General features: G+C 49.9%; 1 long non-coding RNA gene across 1 annotated transcript; it reads left to right on the top strand.

Moving 5' to 3' along the window:
- Positions 1 to 128: 128 nt before the first annotated feature.
- Positions 129 to 8,049, top strand: LOC129637327 (uncharacterized). The gene is made up of 3 exons (XR_008707433.1): positions 129 to 335; positions 3,616 to 3,932; positions 7,558 to 8,049. It is a non-coding gene; the product is annotated as an uncharacterized LOC129637327 (long non-coding RNA).
- The last annotated feature ends 4,639 nt before the right edge of the window (positions 8,050 to 12,688 follow it).

Below are 12,688 nucleotides of genomic sequence, written 5' to 3'. Positions count from 1 at the left end.
TGCCCGCCCACCGCTTGTTAGCATAGCCCCGCCCTCCAGCCGCGATAGGTCGCGGGTGGGGCGGGGCCTCGGGGAGCGCGGGAGCAGACGGGGCGGGCTTATATTAACAGTCAATACGCCAGGTGTGAGAACGCCGGGTCAGAGCTCCCGCAGGTCTAGAGTTTGGTCAGGAGGGGGTCTCTTATCTCCTCTCCCGTCCTTCCTTATGTTACGACCGCCTGGAGTCCTGGTGGAACCGCCCCTATGTCACCAAAAGGGCTCTCAAGAAGAGTCGTTCACGCCTGAGCCAGAAAGTCGTCGGTGCCAGGGATCCCTGCTCCCCGGGTCGCCCTCCCGTAAGTCCTCTCATCTAACTCACCCCCTGCCCTTTCTGACCTCCCGGCTCATATTCACTCCCTCTCCGTGCTTCACACAGCTGAAAGCACCAAGTGTTGCGTGGCCTGACCCACAGGAAAGTCCAGATACCTCCAGTTATCATTGTAACCATCACTGCACCTGCCCAGAGGTCCTGAGTGGTTTACCCGAATGTGAATCCTGCCTGGACACGCGGGGTCCGTACCAGTGGTGAAGGGGAAAGGAGAGCCGTGGTCACCCTCCCCTGAACACCCCCTAGGCAGCCCATCGCTCTGGGCCCCCTCCTTTCACAGACCCTGTGGTCCAGCTTGTGTTCTCGTTTCTAAAGGCCCTGTTCTCACCCAGAAGAGACAAACTAGGCCGTTTGGTCTGAGGCATTTCACACCTGTCACCTCACTGGCGCCTTTAACAACCTTCAGGGTGGGTTCTTACCCCACATCAGAGGGGCCACCAGAATCCACAGGCATGGAAACAAGCCTGGACGAATTCCAGGCTTCCCACCCAGGGCCATCTCTGCTGGCGGTGGTGGCGAGGCAGTCGGTGAGGGCTGGAGGCAAATGTTAACCTCCCTTGACTTTGCGGAGGGTGTGGTCTATGTTAAGTCACAGGCAGACCAAGGGAGGATGTGGTCAGTTGGGGGCTGAAGGCTTGGACAACGCTCCCCACACACTTTCTTCCAGCCCATAGCAGGGTCACACAGCTCCCTGAGCAAATGGCAGTGCCCTGAGGGCCACTGGGACCGCTTCAGGTGCTGAAATGGTTACCCAGGCTGGTCACAGGCCAGCCCTTCCACCCACCACGTCCCTTGGACAGGTTCCCTCTGTCTCTGCCAAACAGTCACCACATGTTCCCAGGAGCCCCAGCGACCCTGCACCACTTCCTCCCTGCTGCTCTCTGCAGGGAGTGGATTCTCCCTGCCCACCTCTCCCAAATTCTGGGGAGGTGGGTCCTCACGTGCCCACCTCAGCCTGCCCTCCTCTGGAGAGAGGGCCATCTCTAAATGGTCCTTTTGGAATCCTTGGCTCAGTGAATTATCCTTCATGTGCCTGTCTGACTTCTCCTCTGGCCTCTGGGCCCTGAGGTGAAACTGTGTCCTGGAGTATCTGAACCCCCACACTGGGCACCCAGGGACTTGGGGGACACGCTGTGGGGCTAGGGGTGGGAAGCAGGGCCTCCTCTCCCTTGGAGCCTCCTTGCTTCAGGTGGTGATTTAGTCGCTCAGTCATGTCCAACTCTTTGTGACCCTATGGACTGTAACCCACCAGGCTCCTCTGTCCATGGGATTCTCCAGGCAAGAATACTGGAGTGGGTTGCCATTTCCTTCTCCAGGGGATCTTCCCGACCCAGGGATCAAACCTGGGTCTCCTGTATTGCAGGCAGATTCTTTACTGACTGAGCTAAAACAGACATCTGAATTGATCCTTCTCTGCCACTAATTCCATGAATGACCCTGGGCAAGTCTGTGTCTTACGGAGAATCTGTCTGTAAAATGTGCTCAGTGTATTGCTCATTCACTTCAATCGTGTCCGACTCCTTGCGACCCCATTGACTATAGCCTGCCAGGCTCCTCAGTCCATGGGATTCTCCAGGCAAGAATACTGGAGTGAGTTGCCATGCATGCAACTCACTAGGGGATCTAGAGAGGAGGGGATCTCCCCTCCTCTAGGGGATCTTCCCAACCCAGAGATCGAACCTGGGTCTCCTGTGTCTCCTGCATTGCAGGATAGCAGGGACTTAGAACCAAGAGTGTTTCAAGTTCCAGGACCCTAAGACAGGGGATCCCCTGGAGAAGGGAAAGGCTACCCACTCCAGTATTCTGGCCCAGAGAATCCATGGATTGTATAGTCCATGCTGTTGCAGAGCTGGATACGACTGAGTGACTTTCACTTTCTTTGCTCATTGAGCCACCTGGAATGGGGAAGTTGAATTCAGTGATGTCGTAGGGTCCTGCAACTTGAACCACTCTTGGTTCTGAGTCCCTGCTATCACCATTCCAGCTCACACTCCCATGCTCCTCCAACCTCCTGTCCCAGGAGAAAATCTAAGAGTAGTGTTCTGTGGCTCAGAAGACTTTCCCCTGGGGGCTTCCCTGGTGGTCCAGTAGTTAAGACTCCATGCTGCCACTGCAGTTCAATCCCTGGTCGGGGAACTAAGATCCTGCATGCTACACAGCATAGCCCAAAAAAGAAACTTTCTCCTGAGCTAGTTTTCACTAAGGTGGGTTATCTGCTTTGCTTCATGCCTCTCTCTTTGCCCAGACATCAGTTGGCTCTCCACAGACATCTGTACCCCATCTCTGTCCTCCTGAGGCCTGAACACTGAAAATATAATCCCTCTGCACATAATTCAAAACAAAACAACACTGCAGGAAATAAAAGGAAGTCCACAATAAACGAGACCCTACTTTATAGTATGGAGAGCTATATTCATTATCTTGTAATAACCTGTATCAGAAAAGAATCTGAAAAAAGAATATATGTGTGTATGTATGTGTATATTTTATTGTTGTTTAGTCGCTAAGTCCTGTCCGACTCTTTTGCAACCCCATGGACTGTAGCCCACCAGGCTTCTCTCCATGGGATCTCCCATGCAGAATACTGGAGTGGGTTGCCATTTCCTTCTCCAGGGGATCTTCCCGACCCAGGGATCGAACCCAAATCTCTTGCACTGGCAGGGAGATTCTTTACTGCTACGCCACCTCGGAAGCCCGTATGTGTGTGTGTGTAACTCAATCACTTTGCTGTACACCTAACAATCTAATACAAACTGTAAATCAACTATGCTTCAATTAAAAAAACAAAAAACAACTTGACTCCCAAAATACAAAACAGTTACCCAAATGAATTTTGGAAAAAAATTTAAAAATTCATTTATTTGAATTTAAAAAATGGAGTCCACAAATTCTGACTTCTCCCATGATGACATCTTCAATTTTAAAAAATGTATGTATCAATTACTAAAACTTAAAAAATGTTCTAATGTCTTAACCTTGCTGAGGCCTTGGATATATGCTTCATTCACCTTGTCTAGTCTCCTCCAACCTATCTGTTGACCGTTTAAAAGGAGTTGTTGTTTTTTTTTTTTGGCTGTGTCACATGGCTTGTGGGATCTTAGTTCCAGACCAGGGACTGAACCCGCACCCTCAGCAGTGAAATCTCGGAGTACTAACCACCGGACTGCCAGGGGAGTCCCTGCATCCAACACTTTTGAAACATCATCTCCAACCTACTGAAGTTAGGTGTCACTACGTTCATTTTGCAGTTGAAGAGACAGGCTTGGAGAGGGGAAGCAGTCGCTCAAGGTCCCCAGCGGAGAAAAGACAGAGCCAGATCTGACTCAAGAAGTCCAGGTTCCTCCACCTGTGAGGCTGCCACCCAAAGCTCAGCCATCCTAGAAGTGCCACTCTGGCGTCTTCCCCAAGTTACCACAACTCTTGTTCAGCTGCAACTGCGGTTTGATTCGGCCCTGGGTTCACATGCACGTGCCTCTCTTTCCCACTAGATGGCAGCGTCTCTGAAAGCAAGATACATCTCACTCACCACGGACCATATTCTTCTCCAGTGCAAATGTGGAAATGGGTATTTGCTGAATGAATGAGTTTATATCTATCTAGACTAAGTGTGCTCTCCCTATCTATCCATCCATCCATCCACATCCACACACATAGATAACATTTATTAAGTGCACATTATGAGCCTGTCCAGCCTGGCGTGCTGCGATTCATGGGGTAGCAAAGAGTCAGACACGACTGAGCGACTGAACTGAACTGATGAGCCTGTCCCAGTGCTAAGTATTTCGCTTAGTTAAAAAAACATAAAAAGGCAAAGATCTGGCACTTTTATTTATTTATTTTTAGCCACACCTCAAGGTGGGATCTTGGTTCCCTGACCAGGGATCAAACCCATACCACCCGCACTGGAAGTATGGAATCTTAACCACTGGACCAACAGGGAAGTCCCTGGCACTTTTAATATCTATAGGGTAGGAAAATGGAAAATGACTACTTCAGGTACAGGGTTTCGCTTTAGGTGTTGAAAATACTCCAGAATTAGATAGTGGTGATATTTGCACAACTTTATAAATATACTAAGAGCCAGTGAAAAAGGGTACATGCGTGAGTGCTAAGTCTCTTCAGTCGTGTCCGACTCTTAGTGACCCCATGGACTGTAGCCTGCCAGGCTCCTCTGTCAATGGATACTCTAGGCAAGAACACTGGAGTGGGTTGCCATGCCCTCCTCCAGGAGGAGGTCTTCCTGACTCAAGGATTGAACCCAAGTTTCATGTCTTCTGCGTTGGCACTAGCTGATCACTGCATGACCTGCACCACTAGCTGACTCCTGCACGGGTCGCTGCATGACCACGAGCACCACCTGGGAAGCCCCAGTGAGTGTATTATATTTCAGCAAAAAAAAAAAAAAAAATTAGGTACTTTAATATATTTAATTTATATTTAAATATATTTAATATATTATTTAACTGACTGGTAATCTGCTCCACTGTGTGCGTATGTGAGTGTGTTCGTATTTTCATTGCCATTTTACAGAAGGGGAAACTCAGGCTCTGGAAAGGGAAGTGATTCAGAGGTTGTTACGAGAATTAACCATAAATAGCTAATGTTTATGGAGCCTAAACTGCTTGGTCTAGGGTATCTCTCTAACAGTCCCATGACTTTCAACTCATTTTGTAGACAAGAAAAACAGGCTTTGCTGAAGGTCACGAGTAAAAAGAATGGGATTCAATCCCAGGCAATCTGATGGGGGAAGCCTGACTCCCAAATACCCAATTTCTCAAATTAAAAGGACTAACAGAGACTTCCCTGGTGGTCTACGCTCCCAATGCAGGGGGCCCAGGTCTGGTCCCTGGTCAGGGAATCCTACGTGCGGTAACTAAGAGTTTGCATGCTGCAGCTGAAAGATCTCACATGCTGAAATGAGGATTGAAGATCCCACGTGCTGCAACTAAGACCCGGTGCAGACAAATAAATAAATAATTTTTAAAAAGACAAGCAATTGTTGGTGAGGATGCAGTGCGTGCAGAACCTCCTCCTCTGCCACCACCGCTGTGACTTGGCACAATCGTTTTGGAAAACTATTAGTCAGTATCCACCAGAGCTGAACATCCGTGTACCTTATGACCCAGCAGTTCCACAGATATGTGTGCATATGTGCACCAGAAGACATGTACAAGACTATTCAGAACAGCATTAGCCTTATTAGCTCAATCCTGGAAACAATGCGAATGTTTATCAACGGGCGAATGCATAGATATATCTCAGCGCAGACACACGACAAGTCTTAACACAGCAAAGAGATGAACACTCTACTACCAAATGCAACCATATGGATGAATCTCACTGACAACATGCTGAGCAAAAGCAGCCTGACATGGAAGTGTAGATGCTGTAAGGCTTTGTTTATATAAAGCTCCAAAACAGGCTGGTCTTCCCAGGTGGCACTAGTGGTAAAGAACCCGCCTGCCAATGCAGGAGACGTAAGAGATGCAGGTTTCCTGGGTCAGAAAGATCCCCTGGAGGAGGACATGGCAACCCACTCCAGTATTCTTGCCTGGAGAATCCCCGTGGACAGAGGGGCCTGGCGGGCTACAGTCCATAGGGTCGCAGAGTCAGATACAACTGACTCGGCAGACTTAGCATGCACTTACCAGAAAAGGCTAATCCCTGATGTTAGGCTGTGTTTTAGCCTTGGGGTCACTAGAGGGGATCAAGAAGGGGCCACTAACATTTTGTCTCTTTATCTGGGCTCAGGAAACGTGCATGTTCATTGTGAGTATTCACTGAACTGGACATTTATGAACAGTTTTTATATGGATGTTGAACTTACAAGTTTTTGAAAAGAGAGACTAAGGGACTTACCTGGAGGTCTAGTAGTTAAGACTCCATGCTCCCAATACAGGGGGCCTGGATTTGATCCCTGGTCAGGGAACTAGATCCTGCATGATGCAACTAGGATCCTGGTGCGGCCACAAAAATTTTAAAAAGGGAGAGCGAGCTTAAGTTTGCACGTGCAGCCTCACAGAAGCCTGCCTGGCCTGGGAATAGACTGGGCATCTAGGTAGTGGCAGGAGGAGAAATTACTGAGTGAGTTGAGGGAATAGAGGATGGAGAGGTAGGTGAGAGAAAGAGGAGTCTTAGCTGGGTCTCTAACCGGTGGCAAGTTGGAAAGTCATTTCCCCTATCTGGGTCTCAGTTTCTATATCTGAAAAATGGGTGAGCAAGTCACGAAGGGGAAATTGATAAATATGATAAATATTCCATCAAAGTGAGGAAGTGGGACTGAATGATTTTTCATATCAGAAGCACTCAATTGTTCTATCAAAAAATATGAGTCTCAGACTTCCCTGGTGGTCCCGTGGTTAAGAACCTGCCTTCAGGGGATGCAGGTTCAATCCTTGGCCAGGGAACTAAGATCCTACATGCCATGGGGCAACTAAGTCTGTGTGCTGCAACTAAGACCCAACGCAGTCAAACAAATAAAATAAATCTTAAATATATATATATATGAGTCTCATTGTAGGAGGAATGAAAAAAGTCACTTCCCTTGGCAAAAATACACTTCTTGCTTACAGAATTTCTGCTTCTGTATTTACAGTTAGTGATATTACAAGTAAGGTCATATTATTATACTTTAAAAAATTTTTATTTGGCTGTGCCAGGTCTTAGTTGCAGCATGTGGGATCTAGTTCCCCGACCAGGTATAGAACCCCTGTGTTGGGAGCACGGAGTCTTAGCTACTGGGCGGCCAGGCAAGGCCCACTAGTACAGCTGGATAGTAGAGAGGAGAGGGATGCAGCCCCTAGTAGGGCAGGGAGCAGGTGGCTGGTGTGCAGGGCCAGCTGGGGAAGAGCGGGGAGGAAAACAGTGGCCTGTGGCAGGACCGGGGGGAAGGGGTTATCAGCCCAGAAATTTTCTTTTTCTTTTTGGCTGCACCTTGAAGCTTGTGGGATCTTAGTTCCCCAACCAGGGACTGAACCCAGGTCCTCGGTAGTGGGAGCTTGGAGTCCCAATCACTGGCTGGCCAGGGAATTCCCTGCCCAGAAACTTCTTTATCCAGCACTGTGGATGCTTTCTCGGCAGCCAGAGAACACTATTCCAGGCCAGGAGGAGGCAGGAATGCCATGGGCCAGATTACAAGCTTTTCCCCTCTTCTGCTGGCGGACCAGTAACACGGGATTCTATTTTTGCAGGACCATTTGGCAAAATCTATTACATCAAAAATGTTGGTACTCTTTGACCCAACAAGTTCAACTGTAGGAATCTGTCCTATGAAATATCTCCATAAGTGTGCAAAGATGTACAAAGACGTTCCGGGCAGCACTGCTTATAATACTGAGAAACCGGAGAATGGATGAATAAATTCTAATAAATCCCTACCATGAAATACTATGTAGCTGTTAACAACCTCATGTGTAAAACAGGGATAATAATAGGATCCGTCTCTCATAGTTTTCATGAGGATTCAGTGAATTAATACCTGTAAAATGCTTCCATAGTAATGCTAGCTGTCATCATCACTAGAGATGTAGAAACAGGGGAAGATGCAATGTTGATTAAAAAAAGAAATGAGAAATGCGATCCCATTTGAGTAAATTAACAACAGTAAACACACATTAAAAACGAAGAAAAGTCTGGACATACAAGTACCATATGATGACATAGGTGGTCTTTGGTGGAGGGTAGGGTAACGGAGACATTTATTTTGTAAATCTCAATAAATTTTTAAGTAATACCTGTGTATTGCTTTTGAAACCGGGGCGGGGCGGGGGGAGGGGGGGAATCCTCCAAAACAGTAAGGAAAACAAGAGGAGATAGTGGAGTAGAAGATGGCATGAGAGGGACTTCCTTGGTGAACCAGTGGCTAAGACTCCGGGCTTCCAGTACAGGGGGCCCGGGTTTGATCCTTGGTCAGGGAACTAGATGCCAACTAAAATCCCACATGCTGTCAAATAAATACTAAAATACAAAATATATATGGCATGAGAAACCCCCTCCCCTCTTCTTGAGGACCCAGAAGTCCAGAGATCAAAGCCACCCAAACAGGCTCCCTGCGGAATTAAGGGCCCGGGTTTGATCCCTGATTGGGGAACTAGGATCCCACAAGCTTCGAGGCATGACCCTTCAAAAAAAGAAAAGGCTCACTGTTTTGGCTGATCAGACACTGGGGGGTGCAGCTTCCCACACAGCTTGTCTGACACTTTATTCTCATTCTGGACCCCATGGGGACATCTTCTCTGTAGGGCGCAAGGACGGGAGGTTGGCTCATTGGGGAGGCTGGGCCATCTCACACAAGCCGTTTGCCCTCTCTGGGCCTCAGCTGCCCTCCTTGCAACATGGGCAGAAGCAGCCCAGCCTCTTGGCATGTTGTGAACAGCTAGGGGAGCAGAATGTGCCACTGGCATCAGAGCAGAGTGAGGGAGGGGGGCCAGCCCGGAGCTGCTGCTTCACCGAGAAGAGCCGCTATGCCAAGAGTCTGTCTGTAAAAATGCCGACGGCTGCCATTTGTCAGTGGGCAGTTTGTACTCACAACACTGCTGGCACCACATGCGCGATGTCTTCTCCAGTTCTCCAATACCAGCTGGGTGTCCTCCAATTCAGTTCAGCTCTGACATTGTCTACCCGAAGTTGGTGTCAGATCCCACAAGTTAAGGGCTCGGTCCCACAAGCCTGCCTCCGCTTCAGACACGGAGGTACTGACCGACTGGCTATAAACAGGGGGATCCTTGACCCCTGACTGAGGTTCCATCATTTGTTAGAAAGGCTCACAGGACTCAGGAAAGCTCTTATATTTTGCAGTTCTTCATAAAGGAGAGAACTCAGGAGACGTAAATGGAAGAGACGCAGAGGGCAAAGTATGGGGGCAGGGGGTATGCGGAGCTTCTATGCCCCCGCCTGGTGCACCACTCCCCGCAGTACCCCAACCCAGAAGCTCTCTGAACTCCTTCATTTAGAGATTTTTATGGAGGTTTCATTTCATAAGCACGATTGATTAAATCGCATAACCCTGGGGACTTGCTGGCGCTCCAGTGGCTAAGACTCCAAACTCCCAATGCAGGAACCCTGGGTTTGACCCCTGGTCAGGGAACTAGATCCCCACAGGAACTAGACTAAAGATCCTGTGTGCCACAACTAAGACTTGGGTGCAGCCAAATAAATAAGTAGAAATGAAAATAAAAACAAATCATTAGCTCTTGATGGTTGAACTCAATCTCCAGCCCCTGTCCCCCCACCACAACCCTGGAGCTGAAATTCCAACTCTCTAACCATGCCTTGATCTTCCTACTGACCAGCTCAAAACTGTCTAGGGGCCACTAGTCATCTATTAGCATACAAAAGACTCTGAAGGTTCCAGGGGTTTTAGGTGCTGTGTGCTAGAAACTCGGAGACAAAAACCAGGTATATCTGTTTCCCAGTGTACCACAACCAGGCCTCCCAGTGGCTTGCCAGGCTCTGAACACTGGGTCTCCTGTCTAAGCAACACTCAACCACGTGTCACCTAGGGCTGATGGCTCCCAGTTTACAGAGCATGCCTGGCTTGGAGTTGTTTGTTTACATGTGTTAGAGAGAGTAGGACGGTTGTTCCAGGTCGTACAGTTAATGAGTAGTGTCACCTGGATTTGAACCTGTGTGTGTCCGATGCCAGAGTCCCAGTGCGTCCTTCCACTGGGCTGCTCAGAGGCACTGAGGGCTGATCTGACCTCCTGAAAACATCAAGTAGCAGAAGGCGCACATACCAGGATGGAAGGGGCAGCCGGCACACAGTAGGTGCTTTGTGAATACTTGCTGAGTCAACAAAGGATTGGCAAGTCCTTCTCCCCACACTCTCCAGGGTTCAGGGTGTCATCAGCTGCACAAGACTCATATCCATGATCTAGAAGATTGTAGGTCAGCGAGGGCCACAGACCTCGTGTTACTCAGAGGGAGAGTGGGGATTGGTTCGGCTCAGGGGCTGTCTCAGGCCACCGGCATGGTGCGTCAGTGACCATGCCAGGCCTCTTCCCCGCCAGCTCTGGAACCTCCATGCTGCATTACTGGAGTCTCGCAAGAGCAGGCTGGGAGAAGTAGAATGGGGACAATTCCACAGAGGAGGAAAGAGAGAGCTGGGAAGCAGGTGTGCAATCTCCATCTTTGTACATTTCTGGCCACCTGTGTGTACCAAGTTGAAGTCTTGGTGTGGCCCAGGGTCAGTCCCTGGAGAATAGAAAGGGGGCTACCTTGGAGGGGTGGAATCATCGTCAAGGCTGAGACCTTCCTGGCCCCTCAGATCCTTGCCTGGCTGGGAAACATTAGGGCCAGAGGATGCCCGGCCCATCTGGGGCTCCCTGGCCCAGAGCTGTGGACGGTGGTGCCCAAGCTGCACCTGATCTGTGACTTTGGGCCCCGCTCTGAGTGCGATCCCTGTATAAGGAGCGATTGTTTTGAGCACTGGTTTCTCATCTTTAAAATGGGTGTGGCAGGATGGCCCTGGCAGCCCAGTGGTTAAGACTCTGGGCTTCCAATGCAAGGGATGGAGATTCAATCCCTGATCAGAGATCTCATATGCTGTGTAGCCAGGTTGATAAAATAAAAATAAAATGGATGTGTGATATGATGTTATATTTACCTTAGGGGGTTGTTGTGAGGATCAAATGAAGTGAGTGACAGCCAGTGGTCGGCACTGATAAGTGTGGTTTCCTTCTTCGTTCCCTCTCTGCCTCTCCCACCTCTGCCCTTTCTTTTTTCCTTCCTTCCTAGCCAACACCTCTGGGCATGGTGTTAAAGAACTAGGTGCTCCAGGACACAGAGAACAACCTCCACCAGGGGACCTGGGGATGGAAAAAGCCTTGTCAGACCAGCTGTGGACGGGTGACAGACAGCTCAGCCCTGCCTAGAGTCCCCGGGCCCCTCCAGTGCTGGGGAGCTCTGGGAGTCACACCAGCTGTGGCCCCTCACCAGCTCCATCAGGGCTTCAGGCCCCTGGACTGACATAGAAAGGGGGTCCCAGGGAGGCACATTTTTCACCCAGAGTCTTACAGCTGATGGGGTCCCCCAGCAGCTGACTATTACTTGCCCACCCACCTGCCAGCTGACCTCCAGGGCCAGCCAAAGGGATGCGTCGCCTACTTATTGGTGCCAGGCCCTGCCGGAGGAATGCTCTGTTCCTTCCTGCTGGGGTCGGCCAGGGTCCCCCATGGAAGGTCAGCTCGTGTGCGTACAAAGTCGCTTCAGTCGTGTCTGATTCTTTGCGACCCCATGGACTGCAGCCTACCAGGGTCCTCTGTCCTTGGGATTCTCCAGGCAAGAATACTGGAATGGATTGCCATGCCCCCTTCCAGGAGATCTTCCTGACCCAGGGATCAAACCCACAGTCTTCTTCATCTCCTGCATTGGCAGGTGGGTTCTTTACCACTAGCACCACCTAGGAAGCCCTAAGGTCAGCTCAGAAAGGAGAGACAATGGGAGCTGCCTCCTGTCCCTGTATCTCAGGAGGAGGAAAGACAGATGGGGAAATGGATGCGGTGGGCACAGGCCATGAGGACACCTACGAGCACCCATGAACGCACCCCTTCTAGTGTGCTGCGTTTTGAATACAAAACACACACACACACTCACGTTGCCCAGCAGTCCGGGTAAGAATGCTTAGACCCAGGTTATAGATGAGCAGAGTCATCTATAGATGAGCAGAGAGGACAGGGTCACCTGGAAAAAAGTCAGAGGCAGCAGGGGAATAGAAGCTTTGGAATTAGGCTGCCTGAGTTTGAATCCCAGCCCTGCCTGACCTTGAGCCAGTGCCTTGACTTTTCTGAGCCTCTGTTTCCTCATCGGTAATGTGGATAGAATACCCTTTCCATCTCAGGTTATTAGAAAGAAACAGCGACAGAAAAGCCCCACACAGTGCCCAGCACACAGTAGGTGCACACCTGTCACACAGTAGGTGTACAAGAAATTTTGGTTCCTGCCCCAACTCCCAGCTCCCTTAAGCCTCCTTCCTCTGCTTCACATCCGCGCCCAAATCTCTTCTTCAGCCCTGATCAAGGAGTGAGAATTGACCTAAAGTTGGCTTCTGCCGGCCTGACAGCTCCAAAACCTGTTTTTGCCCACCACAGGGCCAGCAGCAGGGTCAAGGGCAGCCTGAGAAGGAGGACCCTGGGAGGGGAGTCTGAGTGTTTTCACAGGTGAGGTCATGGAGCCTCCAAAAAGCCGCCCCTCCCACTTCCATTTGCCGGTGCTTATTACCATCCACCTCAGTTTACAAAAGTCACCTGCACCCGTGTCAGACAGTTTCATTCACAGCATTCCAGGACCCCAGGTGGGGCCCTGACCCCAGCTCCCAGCAGCCGT

This window comes from Bubalus kerabau, chromosome 23, assembly GCF_029407905.1.
Source record: "Bubalus kerabau isolate K-KA32 ecotype Philippines breed swamp buffalo chromosome 23, PCC_UOA_SB_1v2, whole genome shotgun sequence".
Lineage (NCBI taxonomy): Eukaryota > Metazoa > Chordata > Mammalia > Artiodactyla > Bovidae > Bubalus > Bubalus kerabau.
The sequence above is the reverse complement of the archived record's forward strand: the minus strand, read 5'-3'. Positions and strand labels throughout refer to the sequence as shown.